The sequence below is a fragment of the Piliocolobus tephrosceles genome, unplaced genomic scaffold (assembly GCF_002776525.5).
Source record: "Piliocolobus tephrosceles isolate RC106 unplaced genomic scaffold, ASM277652v3 unscaffolded_19, whole genome shotgun sequence".
Classification (NCBI taxonomy): domain Eukaryota; kingdom Metazoa; phylum Chordata; class Mammalia; order Primates; family Cercopithecidae; genus Piliocolobus; species Piliocolobus tephrosceles.
Window position 1 is genome coordinate 3,048,000 of NW_022300975.1, and position 24,461 is coordinate 3,072,460.

The window sequence follows — 24,461 nt, forward strand, 5'->3', positions numbered from 1 at the left end:
GCATTCTAGCCTGGGTGACAGAACAAGACGCCATCACAAAATAAATAAATAAATAAATATGTGTGTGCATAAATATGTACACACACATATACATATGTATATTTTACATACACAAGTATTTGTATATCTAAAACAAAAGTTTCACAAAACAATACCCTCATTACATACATAGCTCAAATTTTTTAATTTCTTTATAATCTATTTATCTTAACAACTTTTTTAAATGCTGGTTTTGACCTAGAGATTTTTAATCTGTGTGTGTGTGTGTGTGTGTATGTGTATATGTGTTTGTGTGTGTGTGTGTATGTGTATCTGTGTGTGTATGCGCTTGTGTGTGTGTATGTGTGTGTGCGTGCCATTTCTACCCCATGTGATGAAGTCTATGGATCCTTTCTTGGAGTGTTTTTAAAGGCATAAAGCAAAACTCGTAGGCTTACAAAGGAAATCAATGATATTGAAATACAGTTCTATCCTTGGGCCTCTTGTGGGGAGAGGGCAGTGTCCACAGACCCCAGGTTAAGAACCTCTGCATGGGTAAATTGATTTCCCAGCTGACTGCTGAGCCACAACCTGCAGTTTGGAAAATATGGCTGTACAAAGCCTCAGAACATTTTGTTGTAGTTAAGTATTTCAGATGCTTATTATCCTGTCATGGTTTTAACCCTCTCTTTTCCCTCCCTTTCCCCATGCTCCCCCATCTAGTCACCCACACCCCCCCACATGCACATGCATGCATACTCACATGCACACACATATATGTATCCACACGTCCACATACACATAGGCACACACCACACACATGCACAGGCACACACATGCAGGTCTTAGGTCACATATCTGGAATGAGATGACCCACTAGACCACTGGGTCCAGTCTCTCCCATGACCCCAGTCCCACTCCCTGACTGCCTCTGAGTCGCAGCTCCTCTGGCTTCTGCCTCAGAACTACTCCAGTGGCTCATTATCTCTGTAGGGCAGTGCTCACTATCATGACTTTCTTGTTTTCTTTCACAGCATTGTGAGCCAATAGGTGTATTCTGCCCCAGAATAGTGGTGGAGACTGGTGGTGGCACAGCCCAGAGCCCTTGACCTTTATTTTCTCGGGCTTCAGTGAACCTTCCGGGGCAGGTGTTTCCGTTTGATAGGCGGCAGTTCCTCCCTGGGTCACTCCAGCCTGCAGCTGAAGCCCTCACTCAGCTCACGGTGGCTGTACTGAACACCCTGCCTCCAACATGGAGCAGCCTAGCCAGAGGGTGCAGGGAAGAAAGGTGGTTGCTGCCACAACTGAATGACTCAGCTACCTTCTCCAATGGTTTGGTATTGACATTTCCTCCTGCCATAGCAAAAATGGCCAGGTGAACTGTTTTCTCCTTTGCATGTAGGAAGATGATGGTTGTCTGAACTGATTCCAGGTAACGGACAATGATAAGCAGCTCCCTTCTCTTGTAGTATGTTATGGATTGAAGTGTGTCTCCCCCCAAAAAGATATTACTGGAGTCCCAACCCCGAGCATTTCAGAATGTGACCTTATTTGGAGATAGTGTGTTTACCAAGGTAATCAAATTTAAATGAGGTCATTAGAGTCTCTAATCCAATAAGACTAGTGTCTTATAACAAGGTGAAATTTGGACACAGAAACAGACACGTATAGAGGGAAGACAATGCAAAGAGACACATGGAGAAGATGGCTGTTTTCCATTGTCATGCTGCTATAAGGACATACTCAAGACTGTGTAATTTATAAAGGCAAGAGGTGTAATTGACTCACAGTTCAGCATGGCTGGGGAGGCCTCAGGAAACTTACAGAAGGGGAAGCAAACATGTCCTTCTTCAAGTGGTGGCAGGAAGAGAACTGAGTGAGTAAAACGGGAAACTCTCCTTATCAGATCTCCTGAGAACTCACTCACTTTCACGAGAACAGCATGAAGGTAACTGCCCCCATGATTAAATTACCTCCCCCCAGGTCCCTTCCATGACACGTGGGGACTATGGGAACTACAATTCAAGATGGGATTTGGGTGGGGACACAGCCAAACCATATCAACAGCCATCTGTAAGCCAAGGAGAGAGGCCGGGAACAGATACTTCCCTCACAGCTCCCAGAAGGAGCCAACCCTGCCGACACCTTGATTTCAGACTTCTGGCCTCCAGATTGTGAGACAAGAACAGCAACTCGGCCTGTGTTCTCTGCCCTTGAGGTTGAAACAGGGAGCAGAAGGTTTTTTACCCCCTCTGTGTTGCAGCACGGAGTTCTGAATGACAGATGAAGGGCTGATCACCCCCCACGCCCATGCTAAGCCTTATGGCTTCACGGGGTTCAGGCTTCCTGTGTTCAGTCTTCTGTGTTGCCAGAAAAATTTGCACACTCCCATGAACAAAGAAAGCAGCAGAGGAGAAAGCAGAGCTTGCCTTCACTTCCTCTTTGGAGGGAGAGCGAGTCTGAATACTCTAGAGTTGATTCTATTAGAAAAACTCTCTGACCCCAAATATGAATATTTTCACCACACCCAATACTCATAATTTTAAAAATAGATTTTTTGAGTTTCATCCTGACTAGTAACCTAAAGACCACTGACTTTCTATTTTTTTTAATCATACTATACTGTTAGAAATGCAAACATATAGACTAGAGAGGGCCACAGAGGTGTTCAATCCCATCGCTTCATGTAGGTAAGAAGATGTTGAAGCCCTGAGAGGGGTCGAACTTGTCCAAGATCATACAGCAGGCAGAGTACGTCAGGGCCTCAAATCCATATCTTCTGCCCGCTCCTCCCAAGGTCTCCATCACTAACACCCTGTCACGGTCCATTCTGCTAAGGAAGTCTCTACTATAAAATCCCATACCTTGAAAATTAATTTTTTTTCCACTCACACCTTACCACCCTCCCCTCCTACAAACACTGGGAAGTTGAGAGGTCACACAGCCTTCATGAAATTAACCAGAAGAACTGAAAGGAAGCTGATGACAAAAGTACTTCAAAATCTGTTTTTCATGAAGACAGCTCCCCCCTCCCAGATCAAACTGAATTTTTCTTTTTATTTTTCCAGTATTCTTCTAATTGTGCCTTTTTAAATGTGTTTGAAATAGTTCTTTCTTTCTGTAGGTTAATCACCTTTTAATGCTCTCCTTTTTTAAAAAACTGTCTTTTTAAACTTTTAAATAAAATTTTCATTTGTTAACTCTCAGTCTTCCTTTATCATAATTCACTTTTCCTATCATGTTCAATGACTTATACAATTAATTAGTTTTTCAGCTTGCAAATGGTTTGCTATTGTATATGTCATGTTTTCTTTTGGATGAGAAAACACTTATTTCACACAATAGTGCCATTGCTTTTATTATTCTTCCTGTCACTGACAGGGGGGAAAACCAAGAACCAAACAATAAGACTTTTATTTACAGCTACTGGAAAGCTGTCCTGAAGGTCACTACAAGCCTCTGTCATTGTGTGCTTCCATCTTGGACATGCCATCCGAGATGCCTGGAATGGCAGGGGTCTTCCAGAGCACGGAGTCTTATCTCATTTCACAGTTGAAGAAACTGAGGCACTAGGTCCTCCCAGGGCCACGCAGCTACCTAGTGCCAGACCCAGAACTAAACTTCAGGTTCCTGACTCCCAACCCACTGTCTTTTCCACTGCCCAGAAAATCCCAGGAATTCTTTCCAAGCTCCCTGAATTCATCCCAAGCTAGTGTTGCAATCCATTTGCTTTTATCTCAGCAGTGTTGGAAGAAAGGGACTGTCATGAATCCTGGCTCAATAATAGGAGTTTACATAATAATTTGCATAATCTGGTTGATTAGTTTCACGTTGCTCCAGCTCCAACCTTCAAGTCATCTTCACAAGTTCTTTTGTGTATCAGAATCCAGAAGCTGTCAGGAGGAGTCTGCACGTGGCCTTGTGAGGGTAAGAGGATGGGATCTGGCGTCAGACCTGGGCAAGTTACCATCCTCCCTCTGCCTCCATTTTCCCTGATATAAAATAAGGATATGGAGAGCATCTGTGTCATTTTGCCTTTTTTCAGGATTACATGAAAAAAAAGTGGGCTTAATATTCATAACAACTCAATAAATATTTATTATTCTTGCTACCAATGAAGACATACTACTCGATAGTGGTTTAATAAAAGTTTATTAGGAAATATAAAACTGTAATTATTCCAACTGCAACAGTTGTGGTGTGGTGCAGTAGAAATTATTCTGGGCTATGAATTGGGATATCTGAGCCCCAGTTTCAACTTCGCCATGAATGAGCTATGTGGCCAGCAAGTAGCTGTCTCACTTCTCTGGGTCAATTTCCTAATGAACAAATCTAATCCTAATCTCTAAATGGGAGAGAGGAACTCCCTGAAAAGTACAATTTAATTGACTTACAATCTGTCAAAGCTACCCAATCTCACACCAGAAGAAGGTGAACCCCTGCCAAGAATTATTGTCCTCTGTTCAGTGAGGAAGGTGATTCCTTGGTCCGCCTCCATGAGGAAGATAATTGTTGGGCCATCACTCTGAAGCATCCTGGCCCCAAAGCAGGAATAATTCCACCCTTGCCTTCATGGGAGCCACCTGCCTGAGCTGAAGCCGGAGAAAGGAGCAGATGAACAATGAATGTCACAGCAATTAGTTTTGGCAATTAGGCAGGCAATTAGTTCTGCAGCATGTAGAATGGGAGGAGAAAGTAAATCAGCACTGAGAGGTGACAGGGAAATATGATTAGGACATCAGATGCCAGTAACACCCAGGTGGAAAGTCATGCATTAGGGTCCCAGCCTGCCCTTCCCCACCACCACCATGACAAAGGAGGGAGCTTTTCAGAAACTCTGGAAAACAGCCGCTTTAATGGAAGAGGTGTTCCACCCTCTGTTGTAGCCTCTTTCTCAAGGACATCTCCTGCCTCCAGTGTTCACTCCAGGCTATGATCTTGCTGATTTCTCACCGAAACTTCTGCCCAGTGTCAAATAAATGAAGCAGTAGTTTCCTGGAGATTGTCTTCTCTTAGCTGTGAATACATTTGTTTTCTTTTGTTTTTATAACTTTGGTAGCTCTTATCTAAAGACAAATTAACTTCACATTTTTCTTGGGAGTAGGTAGGAGGCAGATACTAAATCAGTGTATGATATTGTGGGCCATGGGGTGGTGCTTTGAAATCAAGGACCTGGGCTTAATTCCAGTTCCACTACTTACCTAGTAGGCTCCGCCCTTTAGTTTTCTCAGCTCCAAAAATGGGCACAGTAACAGGATTTCCAGGTAAAATACATGACATTTCCATATCTCCTGTCCAAGGACAAATTAATTTCACACTTTTGGGAGTGTACGTTTTTTTAAAAATCATTTGTTTTGATCTGAAATTCAGGTATAACTGGACATCCTCTATTTTTATTTGCTACATCTGGGACCCCTAGAATAAAATAATAATACTTACAACAGAAAGTTAATGAGAAGATTAAATCAAGCACCATATTAAAAACCCCTAACGGCGTGCCTAATTGGGAAGTTGAAGAACAACTAAAATTTCTTTCTTCTCGCTTTCCTCTGCCATACTCATCTGAAAGGTTAGACACTTTTCATAGAGCCTGGAAGTACAGAGCAATGCCAGTAGCAGTGGACTGGTTTTGACTCAAGACAAGAAAAGACCTTTCTAATAGGTTGACTGAGGCAAGGGGTCCAAGCCCAGGCCCAGATGCCTCCTGAAGAGAAGACCCAAGCATCAGAAGAGTGACTGGACATGACCTTTAAGATCTCTTTCTACCTGAGTTTCTGAACTAGTATTTGGAGCTGCTTTTCTTATGATTAAGCACTGGGAACAGCTTCGGAGGACCCAGAAGTACAATGAGGAAGTGTGATGACACAGGGAGCACCCGGCGCAGCAGCAGTTTGTCCAGCGCATTCACAGTGATTCTTAGGAAAAGTCAGGGATGGAATCCAATGCTAGATTTCACACTTCGAGGTGCTCAGCTGGTATTCTGATGATCCACCTCACCAAAGGCACCTTCAGGTTTTGTGAGGCATGAGGCTTATACAATTATGGGAGCCCTCTTTAAGAAGAAGAATGCAAAATTGCAAATAGAAAATTAGGCATGAAAGCGAATATTTACTTAGAATGAGAAATTATATCATGACAAATTACAGGAGTGCTGGAGAATTAGTTCCTTTTCTTCTGAGATCGCTTTAAGCAATTTACCCGAAATGCTGACATAGAAATGTTTCCTGATTGTAACCCGGCTTCCTCTCTCCACCTGGAACTCTATCACTCTTAGCAACCCAGGCTCTCACAGGGGCCCTGCATGGGAAAGGACCTGTAACTCAGGTCCTTTGTTTATTAAACTTTATTCGTTTTATGATAGATCTTCTCTTGTAACCAAGTACTTTTTTGAAATATAATTTTATTCTTTTATTTTTAATCAATACATAATAATTGTACATATATATGGGGTACACGTGATATTTCCATACCTGTATATGATGTTTAATGATCAAATAAGTATATTTAGCATATCCATCATCTCAAACATTTATCATTTCTTTGTGTTGAGAACATTCAAATTCCTCTCTTCTAGCTGCTTTGAAATACACAGTAAATTTTTATTAACTATAGTCACCCTACTGTGCAATGGAACACTAGAACTTATCTAACTGTAACTATTCTTATTTTTTACTTTCATTTTTTTGAGATGGGGTTTCAAAAATGTTTAAGCCTGTCATCCAGGCTGGAGTGCAGTGTGTGATCACGGCTAACCGCAGCCTGGACCCTCCCAGGCTCGGGTGATCCTCCCAGCTCAGCCACCTGAGTAGCTGGGACCACAGGCACGTGCCACCATACTTGGCTAATTTTTTTAAATTTTTGTAGAGATGGGATTTTGCTATGTTGCCCAGGCTGGTCTCAGACTCCTGGGCTCAGGCCATCTGCCCACCTCAGCCACCTGAAGTTCTAGGATTATAGGTGTGAGCCACCATGCCCAGACTATAACTGCTATGTCACTCCTATCTAACTTCCTCCTGCCTTACTGTAACTTTGTACCCTTTCACCAACTTCTCCCCACTCCCCACCCTACTCTTCCCAGCTTCTGGTAACCACTAGTCTACTCTACTTCCAGCAACTTCCAGCTGCTGTGGGTGGACTCGTATCACTCAAGTCCCTCTGACAAGCCCATGGCTACACCTCCTTACTTTTTACTTTTTGGATTCCACATATGAGTGAGATAATGTGGTATTTGTCTTTCTGTGCCTGGTTTATTTCACTTAACAGAATGGCCCCCAGGCTCATTCATGTTACTGCAAATGACAGGTTTCATTCTTTTTTATGGCTGAATAATATTCCATTGTGCATATATACCACATGTTCTTTATCCATTCATCTGTTGATAGACACTTAAGTAGATTGCATATCTCGGCTATTGTTAATCACTCAGCTGAATGATTTTAATATCATATTTATTACACAGGCAATGTTGTAAGAGTGTTAATGGAAAACAAAAGAATGAAAAGGTGGAGAGGGAACTCTCACAATCCCATAATTTCAACCAACCATGTGTTTCTTTTTTCCATATTTCTTTTTCAGCTCATGCTTCTATATGCACAATTTAAGTACTTGAAAGCATGGCAAAGATATAATTTCATATTCTTTTCCACTTAACATGCCATCATTTCCCTATGGCTCTCCACTGTCTTAATCAGTGTGATATTTCAAGGCTGCATGATAATCCACTATCCTGCCGTTGTGATAAATTCATATTACACGAACAAGAATTATGAAGATGGGATCTGAATTTTAGCCTGACTACAGATGTTCTACACACACGCACACACACAAATGTAAAGGAAAGAAAGACCATAGCAACACTGTAATTCACAGAGGTGTAAATAATCTGTCAATTTAAATAGAAGAATCAGTCAAACCCATCATGAGGTGTGGACAGATAAACTATCAGCAGGTTGCATTTCCACTTTTCAACTAATTTCTTCAGTTAAGAAATTGAAAATCCAGTGAGGATGACCCTTCTCATGGGGTTATGAAGAGGAATACATGGAGATGGTTGTGTGATTGGATACTACAGTTGATGGACATTTTTTCCCCTGTAAGGAGTATTTATTTCTTAATGGAAAGTATTTCTACTGGAGCCATACCATGCAAATTCTGTGGCAATAATTCAATTATGCCGATTAGAATGCAAATTATTCTGTAAAACACTATGAAGACCCTCCCTCTGAGAAACTTCTGAACAACACATTTCAATAGTGCTCAGTAGCTTTCCCTTCCTGGGTGGAGATTACAAGTCGAGTACAATATGATTCATAACTTCATGGAACAGTTGCTGTGGGTGGACTCGTGTCACTCACGTCCCCCTGACAAGCCCATGGCTACGCCCCCTTACCTTTTACTTTCTCAACTTCTCAGTGGGATGCAGCAACCAAACAACCCTTTCGGGTTTTGACTTTTTAAAACTCCAGTGTAAAAGACAGGCAGTAAAGATGTGGCAACAGCATCCAAAACTCCTATTCTAAATTCTCTGCGTGTCATATCAGGCAGCAAGCTCAGAGTTTGAAATATCTTTTCCGTGGTTTGCAACTGTTTCCACAGTCTATCCAATTTATAAGCAAAGGTGATTACAGCTTATCACAACTCACTTACAGCATTATACCAAGATGGGCATAGCTATTAAAACTACAGCTAAGTCATTTTTAGGATGAAGGTGCACACTAACGAGCGTGACTCACCTTATTTTGGGATTCCTAATATGACAAAGGTTGTTGCAAAGGTTTCCTCTTGGGTTTTTAAATCTGCAACTCTCATGTTCTCCTATTAAGGGCAGGATCCTGAGAGCATTGGAGTAGAGACTGGGTGCTGGGCCAGTTCTGAAAGCACAGTCTCCGTTTCAGCCAGAGGTATCTCGGATCCTGTGTTGTGACGACGTCAAGGTTTAGACACTCCCTAATCCTCAACCTGTAACATCCCCTCAGACTTTATGGCTTCGATTCCTTGCAATGAAAAACAGAAATAGGTGAGCAACTACAAAGAACTGATTCCACATGGTCTCCTCATGAATCGATCTTCCTTCTGCATCAGGGACTCACCTGGCGTCACAGGGATGGTGGTGATCACAGGGCTTCTTCCCGGCAAAGTTAAAAATGTGTACAATTATTTTTTTCTTTTAATTTTATAAAAGACAACGTGTATGTGAACCAAAACCAGGGAATGACATTCTGACCAGCCAATTTTCTCACTGAAGCTTTTGTAAAATGAAATTTTCTTTGCTTCCTATTTTTATGCTGTCTTCTAGTGTGGCTGGCACGGGTAACAATCATACTTGGCACTTCTGTCGTGCTTTTCATCCAAGGATTTCAAAGTGCTCCACACAGGATTTCATCCTCACGGCGGGGCTGGGAGGAAGGTCAGTTCTGTTATGCCTAGTGAGCAGATAGGATGCGGAGAGGGGACATGACTCATACGTGGGCCCTGCAAAGCTTCAGTGACAGAAGCAGGTTAGAGCCCAAGCTTCCTAATTCCTAACTCTGTCTGCTGTTCACTTGTCTCAGCTGATACGGCCTTTTCTTCTAAGGGCTGAACATTAGGCCCAGCATGGCATATTATGAACAGCTTGTTAAGTGTCTGACCCCAAGGAGAAACGAGAAGCCCACATAAAAAGAGGTTTGATTTGTTTCTGAGAACTCCTTTTCAGTCTTTAAGAACTTGTACCAGTAAGCCTTAAAAGTGAGGGCAATTCTACTGGGTGAAAAATGGCTACCAGATTTCGATACTTGAAAATATCAAAGTATTGGCAAGAAAGTCAAGCAACAGGAATCTTATATTCTACAGTTGGGAATGTAATTAGTACAGCTATTCAGGAAAACAATTTAGCAATGGCTTGTAAAATTGAACATGCACTTCAACTTCAACCCAGCAATTCCACTCCCACATAATATATGTAATAAGAATACAATATAATATAATATTTCTCTAGGAGAAATTCTTGTACATATGCACCATGAATACATACATACATATAGATGAGAAATGAAATGAAATATTATCCAGTGCTGAAAATGAATGAACTACATCTTCTCATAAAATATGGATAAACATACACAGTACTTACTGAAAAAAAGCAAGACTGAGATGAAGAGATAAAAGAAGAATCTAGTTTTGTAAAGCTCAAAAATATTAAAACTAAACATATGCTTAGAGGCACAAACATATATATAAAATAAAACTAGTTTTTTAAAAGCAATCAAATAACAAAGGCAAAAGTAGGATGACAATTCCATATTGGGAAAATTGGGGATCTGAGATTGGGGAGGAACACAGGGTGTATGTTCTAGTGCGTGAACTAGGTGTGTTCCACTCCTTAAGTTGGGTGGTGGACTCATGTAATTTTGTTTTACCTTTTCTCTTTATGATTACATATGCGTTACACATATTCTTTTCAAATATTACCAAATAATTTTAAATCAGCACAGATGGGCTAAAAGTGAAAAAAATCAGAGACTTTTAAAGGAAAGCATAAACCTCTACCAAGTGCGTATGTATATGAGTGCAGGGCTTAAAATACTGCTTAAAGAGCATAAACATTTAAACAGTTTTAGGGTATTTTAAGACATCTGTCAAACAGTGAGTCAAAAATGTATTTGAAACAATTATGACCTAAAAAGACTTATTGTAGTTAGTCTGTAAAGAGTTCACACAAATTGAGAAGACATGACAACTCAATAAATTATCTGGAAAAATATATGCACAAACAATTTCCCAGGAAAATTCAAATGAGAAAGATATGAAAGAGGTTTGGACTTCATTAGTAAACAAAGAAATGAAGATTGTCTAGTATAACTTAAAAAAAAAAAATCTATAAGATGAGTGAAGATTGAAAAAACTCTCAGTGTTGGCAGGAGTTCAGTGGAGTGGGCATTAACACTGCTGATTTACCGCCTTTTCCAGAAGCATTTTAGAAACAGGATTCAGTAGCTTTAACTAAGCCCATAACTTTTCATCCAGTAAAGTCCTAGAAACCACTTCAAAAGAAACCATTAGAAACCCAAAGATCTTCACAGCAAAATTATCATTGACAGCAAAAATTAGTTTAAATGCTGAACAATAAGAGAATGATTAAATAAAATGTAGTACATCCTCAGTGGAAATTATGCAATCAATAGCAATGGTGTTTTCAAAAAATACTTATTGATATGGGAAAATGCTTATACTAAGTGAAAATCAGCATACAGAATTGTTCTTACTGCACAATTTTAGATGTATAAAATATGTGTGTACACAAACACGCAAAGAAAAACACAGAAGATGTTGAAAGGTTTAAACATTGACTTCTGCATAATGAGCTAGTGAATGGTTTTAAGTTTTCTCTTTGTTTATCTCCATAGTTTCTATAGGTAATTTCCTAGGCCAAAAAAAAAAAAAAAAAAAAAAAAAATCAGTATTTTTTTGAAATAATACAAAGTAGTTACAGTAGAGGGGCAGATATTTCTGCAACATAGCAATGCTAGGCCGTAAAGTGTCCATTGTAGGGTGAACGACTGTCGCAGTTTACCTGTGACTCTCCCAGTTTCAGAGAGGAAAGTCCCATGTCCTGGGAAGCCTGTCAGCCCCAAGGAAAGCTGGGACAACCGACGACCCTTCCAACGCCTGAGAAGCTCCTCGGAGTGGAAAGATTTCCCCACCCTAAATTGCAACCGGAGTCTTGATCATTCCTCAGTCTCCCTATAGAAATGGCTATTGTGACCTTGCCGTTATTTTTTTAGAAGATTTTTAAAAGTCACATCTTAAAGAGCTTGTGGAAAACAGAGCAGATTGCATAAATGCTAAGTAGGCTAGTTTAGCTGCGTTATACAAGCTCTGAATGTGCAGTCAAATAGGTCAGGAAACAAGAACTAGCTCTTGTCTTAGGGAAGAGGAGAGTATTTATCTCTCATTTCGGTATTTGTGCTGTACATAGTCTTTCCTTTTGCAGAATGGGAGTGGCAGGTGTATCACGTTGCCAGAGGAAAACTGAGTGCTGGGAAATGCAGCTTAAAGGGTGAAGCTAGTTCTCCAGGTTGGAGCTAAAGCCCTGCGGATGAATAGATTGAGGTTGGAACTGCCTTCACACAATCAGGGCACATCTCCTCCTACGCTAAATCTCCAGGAAGTTTTTCTACATTTCTGCTTAGGAAAGCATCTGGAAAATATAATAGGACTATGATACTGGGTATGCTAACAGCAATCTCTATGTCACAGAGAAGAGCAGTGAGTGGCAGATAAGGGGGCGGCAGGGAGTCACCATGTCTATGTTTGAAACAAGCCTTTGCTACCTCCCAGGAGCATGAATTCCTCTGGGCAGCCACTTAGCCAGTCTGTTCCTTAGTTTCCTCATGCATAAAATGAAGATGCTAACAGCACTCACCTCAGCGTTGTGAGGATTACATACGTGTTAACAGGGTAATAAGAGCTTGGAGCAGTGCTTGCAGATGGGCACGCAGGCGGTTTATTAGGGGGTGCACTTAAAATCAGCCCCACGGGCAGCGAAGGGAAGGAAACAGGATTGAGCAGAGCAGAGCAAAAGGTCGAACTGCGATGAAATCTTGATAGAACCTCAGTGGGGACCACCACATCTTCCCTGACTTGGGGCTAGAGATGGGTCCTTGATATCCTTGCAATCAATCACCCAGCCACCTCCTGAAAGTGGCTGGGCCTTGACGTGGCAACCCTGAGAGTCACCTCAGGTTTTCTCCCACAGCCCCCCGGACTGAGATCTGAAACCCATGGCTGCAATGCACCGCTCAGGCCGCGCCTTGCCCTGGATGCTCCCAGACAATAACAGAGCCAGCGGGGATACTGAGGCAGGCCCCTTGCTGGGAGCAGGGGACTGATCTGATAGCTGATTTTTATCTGGGGAAATCCCCGATGACCTTGCTGAATGTTCCCGAACCTTCACAGCGGTCGAGTATTCTTCCGCCCAGCCTTCCTTCCCTCTCTTCTGTACTTTGGATCAGCCTTCTCTGGCTTCCCCAAAATTGATGATGAACACGGTGATGTGCCACCCCAGTTCCCCTTTAGGAACAAATTTTAAAATTTGCTGTTTTTAGTCCTCTTTAATTTTATTTTTTGAATATATAAAACTTTACATGGCTCAAAAGCCAAAACTCAACTAAACAAACAGAGAAAACCAAGAAGTATAATCAGAGAATTCAGGCATCCATTCCTAAAGGCAGAAAGCAGTGCAGAAAAATTGTTCTAGACTAAAGGAGACTAAATAACATGGCAGCCAATTGGTTCAGGAGGCGGAAGGGAAAATCTAGTTAGCTATATATCTTGCTAGATATAAAAAAACAAATATAGCAAAATGCTAACAATTGTTGCTCTAGATTAAGAACATTGTAATATTCTTTGAGTCTTTCTGCAGATTTTGAAAGTTTTTGTAAATATGAATTCTCAGAAAAAGTAAGACTTTTTTTTTGCTGAAGTGTCCAGTATTTGAGTTCTTATTTATCTGCATACATATTAAGACATAAAAGACAAATAACATGGCCTAAAGCATAGCAAATAAGTAAAACACTACACCTACGCCCTAATTTCTTAAAAGTAAAGCAAGAATTCATAACAGGAGATTTCTAGGTTTAAATATAAGGCACCTTTTAATTTTCAATAAAATTCTAGACAGAAGAGTTAAATACATGATTTGTGAGCACTTAGAAAGGAAAGCAATGATCACTAAGAGAAAACATATGTTCATTAAGAAAAGGTCATGCAAAATACATTTCTTTTTTTCCCTCGGTGGGAAACATCAAAGACACAATATAATTCAATTACAACAAAACATTTGAAAAAGCTGATCATATTGGCTTTGTGACTAAAACGAAGAAATATAGCTGAATTATTATTTGAGCACTGCTTCCACCCTTCATTCTTTCTTTTGTTCATTCAGTCATTCAGTATTAATCATGTGTCCAACACTGTACTAAAAAAAAGCACCCTATTAAAATGAAATGAACATGTTAATGTCAATTTAGACCAAAAGGAAAATTTTGAAGATATGTCTAAAAGTGTAGCCTAGGACAAAAAGCATCAGAATCAAATGTGGTGCTAGTTAAAAATGCGCATTCCTGGAATCACATCCCAGACTTGTTAAATCAAAATTTCTGGAAATGGGACTTGGGGATCTGCAAGTTTAGCAAATGTCCTGGGTAATTATTTTACACACTAAAATTTTAGAACCACTATTAAAAGTGATTCTTTGTCTTCTATTCTGAAATCCTAAACATTTTAATCAGTGAATTGGGTGAATTTCAATAAAAACTTTGCCTATCAAGTTTGTAGATGGCTGAAAGTTGGAGGTAAAGCTGATAGACAATATTAAAGAATCAAATTTGAAAAAGACCTTGGAAAGGAGAAGGATGGAATGAAATTAACAATATACAATTTAATAGGGTTAAATGTTAAGTTCTGCATCTAAGTTCAAAGAATCAACTACTTAAATATAAGGTAGAAAAGCTCTGAATTGACAGCAGTTCACTTGAAAAAGATTTAAAGTTCAATGAGAGTCAAAAATGTGATATTATTTCCAAAAAAAACTGATACAAATTTTAGGATGCATTAATAAAAACCAAAACTAGAGATGGGAGGGGCAAGGTTGTACCCACCATGTTCTTCAATGGCAGAACATATCTATTTTTAAAAGTATATATATATTTTAAAAAGACATTATCAAACTAGAGTGTGTCCAAGGGAAAGTGACTAGGTAGTAAAGTGCCTTAAACCCATATCATATGAAGAATTGATGAAACAACAGACTGTGTTTCACATAGAAAAGTGAAAAGTCAGATGTGTTAATAGCCAACCTTGTAGGGTTGAAAGGCTATTGTGTTGGGGGAAGAAATAGACATTTTCTACATGGTTCTACAGGAAAGAACTGAGGACATTAGGGCAAAGTTAAGGGAAAGTTATTTTTGGTTTAATGTATGAAAGAATTAACTAAGAATTAGCAAGTTCAATATATGAAATAGGCTGTCGCCCTTATGAGATAGTAAGTTCCAGCAGTAGGTTAAATCCCTGGCAGAGATTGTGAAAAGGATTCCAATCAATCAACCAATCAACGGAGGTGCTAGGGCTTCAATGTTTTTGTCCGCCCAGTGCAACAGTATTAAGAAGTGTGGCCTCTAAGATGTAGTTAAGTCATGAGGGCTTCATCTTAAAAAGTGGTATTAGCATTAGGCCCTTTAGCCCTCAAGTTTGGAGGAAGCACCCTTTTGCCCTTCCATCCCTTCCACCATATGAGGACACTGCATTAACCCACTCCAGAGGATAAAGCAATAGACACCATCTTGGAAACAGAGACCAGGTTCTTACCAGACACCAAACCTGCTGGCATCTGTATCCTGTACTCCCAGCCTCCAGAACTGAGAGAAATAAAATTATGTTCTTTATAAATTACCTAGCCACTGATATTTTGTTACAGTAGCACTAAAGGACTAAGGGGGTGATGAACCAGTAGTAATGGTGGAATAGGAACTAAGAAGAATGTTTAACTGAAACCACTGTAGCTGAAATACAAAACTTAAAAAAAAGGAAAGGAAAATAAATAAAAAAGGATATCTGCATTATATAGGACATCTATCCAAACAGAGATTCCATTCTTTAAATTTCTGTGCAACTACTTATAAATTGGGGTTCATTGCAAAGCCTTCAAAGCCTTATCTGGTTATACCATTTGTTTACCGTACCAAAGGAATCAGTTTCTGACACCTGTTAGCAGGGCTATTTTGAAGAGGGCAAGAGTCAGAATGCCCATGACACACTTCCATGGTCTTCTCCAGAGGAAATCTGATCACGGTGAATCCTTAAGTTGGCATATCTCAATTCTTAGCCTGTGTCACCTTGCTACAGAACAACAGCCAACCTTGCCAAAAGTGGGAAGTGAACTCAAAGGCAAACAACATGTAGACTGGCCAGTGCGCTACAGGCAGCATGGCATAAAATCTTTGTCAAAATGGGGATGATGGTGATTAATTGAAGGAATGATATACCTTCTTTGGGTGAATTTTTTATTTTTTAAATTTTTTTTAATTTTATTTTTTGCATTTAATGCACAAATTGGTTTGAGCATTTGGAAGATGGAGTGGAAGCAGAAGATACCCAGAGAAAAAGTCAACTGTAGATATTGTGAAAAGCCATTGGGTATACTGAAATTAGAAGTGGGCAAAAGCTATAAGAAAGCTGCAACCAAAAGATAAACAAAGGGCAGGAAGCATAGTTGGTTGATGGGAATAAGGACTGTTAGAGCAGATTATATGTATACCTTTGCCAGAGTTACCTAACGGCACTCTACTGCTGAGGTGATGTCAAGATAATTCAGTTGCTGGGGGTCGTCTCGCATGTTTGGGGGAATTCTGTTCTTTGAGTAGCAGTCCAGTCTCCAGTATCAACTCTTGTGCAGCTCTTGTTATTGTCCTTATTTCTAAGTGAATCTTATACAACACTTTTCTGACTTTTCTACTAAACAAAAGAAAAGAAAAGAAAAGAAGGAGGTGCTAGTACTACTAGCAGTCTGGGGCACAGCCCAAGAGGCTAATCACGAGCTTAGCATTTCTTTGCTGTCTCATGTTGTTTTCATCTTCAAAATTCCATTTACATTTTCCTCCTTGAGAGATTGGTATTATTTTTTATTAAAAATGTTGCATTCATTTAAAATGGATAATTTAGGGAGACATGACGTATTTTTTGTTTTAGTTATTTCCCATACTTTTGGCTAATGCCATGTAATCCCTTGAGACGTGGCTACCTCGGTTTGAGACATATGACCTTACAATAAACTTATATTACTTTACGTTATCTGGGTGACTGTTCCCGTAAGATCCTAACTAATGCAGTGGTTTTAGGGAGATATAAGTGTGTGTGTGTGTGTGTGTGTGTCCCATTCCAGAATGTTATCTGAATTACAAAAGTCAGAAAACAGCATTTTACATGTTTTTTAAAGTACTTGATAATTTATGATAAAATTAAACACATGCTACAGAACAATGCAGCATGCGAATGATGAAGTTTAATGTTCAAACCCCAATCTGCTAATTTGTAGACATTTTATATCTTCTTGTATATGAACATAAATGATATTTTGTTTTTCTTAAGCCAGTGTCACTTTACTTTATTGTAGGCCTGAAGGAAGTCCATCTTCTTTCATATAAAACCCACTCAAGAAATAATAGGAAAAGAGAGAGAGAAAGCAACAGACATGAGCAACACAAAGAGAACCAAGGATAAGACTTAGAATTCAAACTTGGTCAAGGTGTAGACTTCCGTGTGGAGTAATTGTTTCCATTAGATTCTATTTAAAAATTAATAATGTTAAGAATTAAGCGTTCTTATATGCTGAAGTGTCATTGGTAGTTATTAAATGTTATTTATTAAAATCCTAATAAGAATTAGACTTTCAATTAAATATTGACTCCCACTGAATTAATTTAAATAATTAAGCCTAATGTTACTGGTGAGGGATGACAGGAGGGAGGAGGAAGAGAGTCCATTGTGAAACCCATTTTTTTATAGAAACTTGTGTATGTAAATAATGTGCTAAAAGATTATGATTTTCCAAGCCACTTTTTTTTTGTCCATTGCTAACATTTACTTTCTTTAGAAACTGGCTTATACTTTCCAGGCTTATTACAATCCATGAAATTTACAGAGAACCCGCTAATGACTATGCACACCAGTTCACTTCAAAACTCTGTACTGGAACAGACACAACGATGGAAGAGGACTAAGACACGGTCCCTGCCCTTCAGGAGCCCACAGCCTTGAGAGAGAAAGGGACTTGTAAACACACAGTTACAGTGCAGCATGAAACGTGCAAGACAGGAAATATGTACTGGGCATCAAATCAGGAGGCTTAGAAGAGTCTTCACAGATGTGGTGATCACTGGGTAGGATTTTGACAGATTACTAAGTAGGACTTTGACAGTTAAATATCAGAGAGGAGGATTCCAAGCAGAAATACTCTGAGGTGCAGAGATGTGAACCAGCATGCTGTGTTTGAGAGACAGTTTTACTTTGGTAGGACTGGGAGACGTTAGAGGAAATGAATTGTAGCCTCAGTGAGAAAAGAAATGGGATCAGGCTCGATTCACCTTTTCTTCTCTCTGTGTGACCTGAGGCAAATTATCTGGTCTCTATAAGCTTCCATTTACTTATTTATAAAATTTCTTCCTAGAGCTATGTTGTTTATGATTATGGACAAAGACCTGGCCCCTAGCACTCACTGAAGCCTAGCGGCACGGTGTTGGTGGAGTCTGACATGGTTAAGTACGTGAAATGGGGACACCAGGCCTGTCATCTCATAGGACCTCCTCAAACTCACCACCCTGCAAACATCTGTGAACCAGTGGTATAGTAAAGACAGCAGTGGAGGTGGGGTGTGTGTTGTGTGAGTGAGACAGACAAAAAGACAGAGATAGAAAGACCAACCCTAGGAAGCAGGAATTAATTCCAACTGTGTCTCCTACTTTCTGACACCACGCTGATTATGTACTTTACATATTTTTCTTTCTTTCTTTCTTTCATTTTCTTTTTTTTTTGAGACGGAGTCTTGCTCTGTTGCCCAGGTTGGAGTGCAGTGGTGCAATCTCGGCTAGCTGCAGCCTCTGCCTTCCAGGTTCAAGCAATTCTCCTGCCTCAGCCATTGAAGTAGCTGGGATTATAGGCATGCGCCATCACACCCAGCTAATTTTTGTATTTTTAGTAGACACAGGGTTTCACCATGTTGACCACACTAGTCTGGAATTCCTGACCTCAGGTGATCCTCCCGCCTTGGCTTCCCCAAGTGAATATTTAACGTACGTAAAAGTTAGTACCGCCCCTTTTCTTCTCACCCTAATGCCTGTGCTGGTCAGCCATGGAGCTTGTGGTAATAGTACATGTTCCCCCTCCACTCTCTCAGAAATCCACAGAAACCTGGCAAATGAACACACCTACATGAGTGATGCCTGTTATGATGAAACTCAATACACTTTTAATAAAAGTCTTAACATCAAAGTTCAAACAGGTATCTTTCTGGTTTTTGATAAGACAGCATCTCAAATTCACATGTCTGAAAGCTAGTCCCCCCGAACTTTGTCTCCCAAGCTTGCATCTCCTTCTGTGCTCCCTGTGCTGGCCAATGGCATCATCATACACCCAGAGCGCAAGTCACGATCTTACAAGTCATCCTCGACCTCCCTCCTCTTCACAGTTCACACTCAATCACCAAGGCTCAGGAAATCTTACTCTAAAAAAACGAGCTTGTCTTCTTCCTTCCTTTCTTACTGCGGCTTCCTCACTTCAGGTCCTTGTTACTTCTTGGCAACATAATTGGAAAAGCATCTTCACTGGACTCTCTGTGTCCAGCAGGGCCATTCCACATGGTGGCAGGGAGATCTCAATTATAGAACTCTGCTTATAATCATTTCAGGTCCTCCATTGTCTACGAAATGAAGCCCAAACACACGAATCAGGTCCTGCGTGCACTGACCCTGCTTGCCTTGACTGTCTCATCAACCATCATGTAATGCTTTGCATTTTGTGCTCTGATTATACCAAGTCACTGATTGTTTCCCAGAAAAAGTCTTCCAAACCTTCAAACCTTAGCACCTTCAATCCCCTCTGTTTAGAACTTTGCTACTGAAAATGTGACCCATGGGCCAGCAGCATTGGCGTTATCTGGGGGCTTGTTGGAAATGCAGACTCTCAGGCCTCACCCCAGAACCACTGAAGCAGTAGCCACATTTGAACAAGATCCCCTGGTGATTCATGTGCACGTTAAAGTTTTAAAGTGCTGCCTAAAATGTTCTTCCTTCCTACTTTGCCCATCTCACTGGTTCTCATCCTTACAGACCATTGCTCCCCTTGGCATATATTAAATGACATTAACCTGCCTTTTACAATCTTGGAATAAATGTTATGGATAACATATATGATCTATACTCATAATTTAAAGAATTCAATATAATGCTTTCACTATAATATTGAAAAAGACAAGAAATATGAAATAAAATATCTATATCTCTATTATTTTTAATTATACTTTAAGTTCTGGGATACATGTGCAGAACATGCAGGTTTGTTACATAGGTATATATGTGCCACGGTGGTTTACTGCAGCTATCAACCCATCATCTAGGTTTTAAGCCCCACATGCATTAGGTATTTGTCCTAATGCTATCCCTCCCTATTTCTCTATTTAAATGTGTTGGTATGACTATACTCAAAGACATAACAAAGTAATGAGATGTTTCCTTAGGATCACTGGGGATTGACAGATACAAGACTGATTCAGGTGTATTACATTGGACATACAAATACCATGAGCGATGAGATAGTCGGTGATGTGGTTTTCCAAGATGGTGAACTGCTTTTGGCAAAGTTCCAAAGATAGCAAAACAAAATATTCCTTTGATTCATAAGGGATTCATATTTCTGCAAAATGCAGCTTTCATTAAAATTGTGTAAAGTATGCTTTGTGTACATGTGACATGAGTTAGGTTTTAGATTCAGATAATTATAACCACATTTTCACCTACATGGATATCTTGCGAGACATTCAAACATCATGCTGGATACAGGATGAATCTTTGTTGTGTAAGATTAAACCATAGCACAGCAGGACATCTAGCATATCTGGCCTTCATCCACCATATGCCAGAGCTGTCCTGCCATCAGTGACCACCAGTAATGACCCCTAAAATTTCCAAACTCCCCGAGAGGCCAGTGCCTTTCCTACTGAGAATATTGGTCTGCCTGTACTATAGTTTGGATACTCGACCCTCTAAACCTCATGTTGAAATCTGATCCCCAATGTTGGAGGTGGGGCCTACTGGTAATTATTTTGGTCATGGGGGCTCATTCCTGATGAATAGATGAATGGCCTTCCTAGGGGAGGAGGGGTAAGTGAGCTCTTGGTATTAGTTTCTGAGAGATCTGGTTGTTACAAAGAGCCTGGTATCCACCTCCCCTCTCTCTTGCTTCCTCCCTTTTGCCACGTGATCTCTGCACACATCAGCTCCCTTTTGCCTTCCACCATGAGTGCAAGTGGCTTGAAGCCTTCACCAGAAGCGGATGCTGGCACCATGCTTCTTATACAGCCTGCAGAACCATGAACCAAAGAAAATTCCTTTCTTTATAATTTACCCAGCCTTGGGTATTCCTTTATAGCAACACAAATGAACTAAGACAACCTGACACACTCTAAAGCTTCCTTCAAGCCTCAGTGGAAGGAAGGAAGTCAATTGAGAGTGACACAGTTTCTCTCTCCATCTCTGGTGATTTCCTGGTTCTTTCCTTCCATGGTGCTCTCCCAGCTCCCTTAAATGTAGTTCTAACCCAGTCCTTTTTAGTGTACTCAGCTGTTAGCAGAGCAAGAGTTTTCCTCTCTGGTTTGAAAAGAGAGAAATTTGTTGTCTCGCAGTTGTGGAGGCCAGAAGTCCGAAATCAAGGTACTGGCAGGGCCACGTTCCCTCTGAAGGCTCTAGGGAAGAAGCTGATGTTCTATACCTCTCTCTTAGTGTTTGGTGATCTCAGGTATTCCTTGGCTTGTAGATGCATCACTCTATTCCTCTATCTTCAAATGACATTTTTTCCTCATCTCTGTCTGTCCTCTTCTTATAAGGACACCCGTCATACCGGACACCCATCATACTGGCCAACCCCACTTCAATATGACCTTATCTTCTTAACTTTACTAACTACATCAGGAATGCTTTCTAATTACCTTTGTAACCCCCAGGACATCACAATCTGAAACTGAGTAAATGTTTAACAAAAATTGTGGAATAAATGACTTTTAAAAAAATTAAAAAGAAAAACTGTGAGAGTATGTAGATATGATATTGGCATCCATTAAAGTGGAATGTTTTCTAATTTATCTATTTTACCCTGAAGATAGTATGATAAAAATGGACATTTGGTAATCTTTCATTTTTCCCTCATTATAACGGCAACAATTTCTGCAATCTCTGCTCCTTTATTCAACATACTCGAGTGTCAATTGTGTGCCAGGCACTGAGCGACAGATTCTTTTGGCAAATTCACAATGCATCATGAGACACAGCTACATACATAACTTGGTATCGTTAAATGTGACTTTATGTCTCCCTGGTGGCACCAAGGGAAGGAGTGATTAATTTTGACCAGGGGATTTGGGGAGAACTTTTCAAAAGACAGTTCTACACAGTTCCAAAGATCCACACCTTCCATATTTTGAAAAGATTCATATTTTGAAACTCTCATATAAAGGCAATATGAAGAAATGTGTGATTTATTCATTAATGGTACTTTTCAAAGTCTCTCAAAAAGAACTGAAGGCAAGCATTTCCCCAAAGGTTCCTTGTTATGGGTATAATGTATAAGCCCTCTGTTGGGTGACTTGGGGTCCTTTCCTTGGAGCCCAAATCCTGCTGGCTCTACCTTCAAAATACAGCCAGTATCTGACCCCTTCTTGCTTCCACTACTATTACAATTCTGATCCAAAACACCTTCATCTGCAGACCTGACATCAGCTATTAAAACTGTCCTTTCCAAGTGGATGTCACCATCATGGTACTCTTCTCAAACTGGTAATTTGAAATTAATATTGTTGCCCTATTCCCACTAATGCATTGAGTTTGTTACTTGTACCCCGAGGAAATTTACCACTAAAACATATACTTCTTTTAGTTCAAATAGTAGAAGAGGCTGTGAATATATTTTTATTTTTAGGGGTGGGTTAGGAGATAGTGATAAAAAATTAAAATTAAAATACTTTCAATGTGTTTAATCTTTAATAATTACAACATATCTCTCTGCCTCGTTGTTCTCTACCCCAGAGTATTCCATAGATTCTGCCATGTCTGAGCCATGTCACAAACATTTTTCAAATGAATTAATGTATGCATGCATAAATGAAATGGGCTATATTTCCATTTGTTCTGAGCTTCAGGATTTTTGTTCTATTTACTAGGCTTTAAGGAAGTAAAAAATATTAAAGAGAGCAACCGGGAAGGTTTTTGTTTTTTCCAGTCGTAGAGTGAATGCTGTCTTTGAGGCACCGAGGACTCAAGGTCAGGGAACGCTGTGACCTTCCGAACCTAGCACAAAGGTGGCCTTTTTTTCCCCTCCTTCTCTTCACTGGTTTCATGAGCTGGTGCCAGCTGAGTCTAGATGGTGTGCCTTTACACTTGAATGAAACACTCCCTGCCCTCAGTTCTGGGAGCTCCACTCTGCTGCCTCCATCTGCTGCTTCTGATAAATGCTCATATTTTAAATATATTGCTATCAGCTCACTCCCAAAGTGGTTTGCCGGCTCTCCATATAGCAAACAATCCCACTGGCACACAGCCACTTTTTGGGTGGAAAGAATTTGGGCAGACAGAAGACATATCTCCCAGTGATGAGAGATGAGAGAGAAGACAGAGGAAACTGCCTGGGAAGCTAGTGACAAAGACCACGGCTATGTCCTGCGGGCGTATAGAGGCCATCGGAATCCACATAGGGCTCCAGGGCATCTCCACAGAGGGTGAGCACAACTGAAGTCTGGCCATTTGGATCATGGAGTAAATGTGAAGTTTAAGAAGTTGCATTGCTCTTTTCTGGAAACACGTTAAAAATTAGCCTGCTCCACTGACAACACTCCATTACTAGTAACCCCCTAGAAACTAAGATACACAGGAACTTGCCTCCAGTCCTCCAAGCCTCCTCCGGCACATATACTGTTTATGACACTCTTCCAAGTCCCCCTGCTAGTTTCAGCTGGAAGTTGCCTCCCTTTCAGCATTTCTTCCTTCCAGCAACTTATCTCTAGCCAACATAATCACCAATTGCATTTGGGAAGGATGGAGTAACGCAGTGTGGAAGGTCTCCCTGAAGAACACGATCACAGCAGAAGCCACTGGGGTAGACGTCATTCTCTCACAGTTGTACAGTCATGGAATATTAGAGCTAGAAGGGGAGTTACAGAACATTGAATCTAATTCTTTTATCCTAAAGGAATCTCAAATGTTCATGTCCCAAATGGATTCCTTATACCTCTCCCCCTACCTACCTCCCCTTTCGGTTTTCCCCATTTCAACAGTGTGACTCTAGTTGCTCAGACCAAAAACCTTGGAGTTTCTCTGACAGCAAATCCTGCTGACTCTACCTTCAAAATATAGCCAGTATCTCACCCCTTCTTGCTTCTACTACTATTACAATTCTGATCCAAAACACCTTCATCTCTCCTCCAGATTATTGCAATAGCCTAAGCGTCAACATGGACAAAATCTGTCCTATGAACTGCTTTGGTAAATAAAGTTGTATCGGAACACAGCCCTACTCATTAGTTTACCTTATCTGTGGCTCTTTCATGCTATAATGGCAGAGTCAGGGAGTTGCAAGAGATCTCACGGCCTGAAAAAATATTTACCATCTGTTCCCTTTTACGGAAAAAGTTTCCTAACCTCTGTGATAGCCTATTTAAGTTGTAAGTTGAATAATATTATTGTCCT

General features: G+C 40.3%; 1 long non-coding RNA gene across 1 annotated transcript; it reads right to left on the reverse strand.

Moving 5' to 3' along the window:
- Positions 1 to 4,212: 4,212 nt before the first annotated feature.
- On the reverse strand, positions 4,213 to 9,827 carry LOC111542988. Its single transcript, XR_002731723.2, has 4 exons — positions 9,069 to 9,827; positions 8,712 to 8,972; positions 5,181 to 5,270; positions 4,213 to 4,995 (listed from the first exon to the last, which is right to left on the reverse strand). It is a non-coding gene; the product is annotated as an uncharacterized LOC111542988 (long non-coding RNA).
- Between the last annotated feature and the right edge of the window lie 14,634 nt (positions 9,828 to 24,461).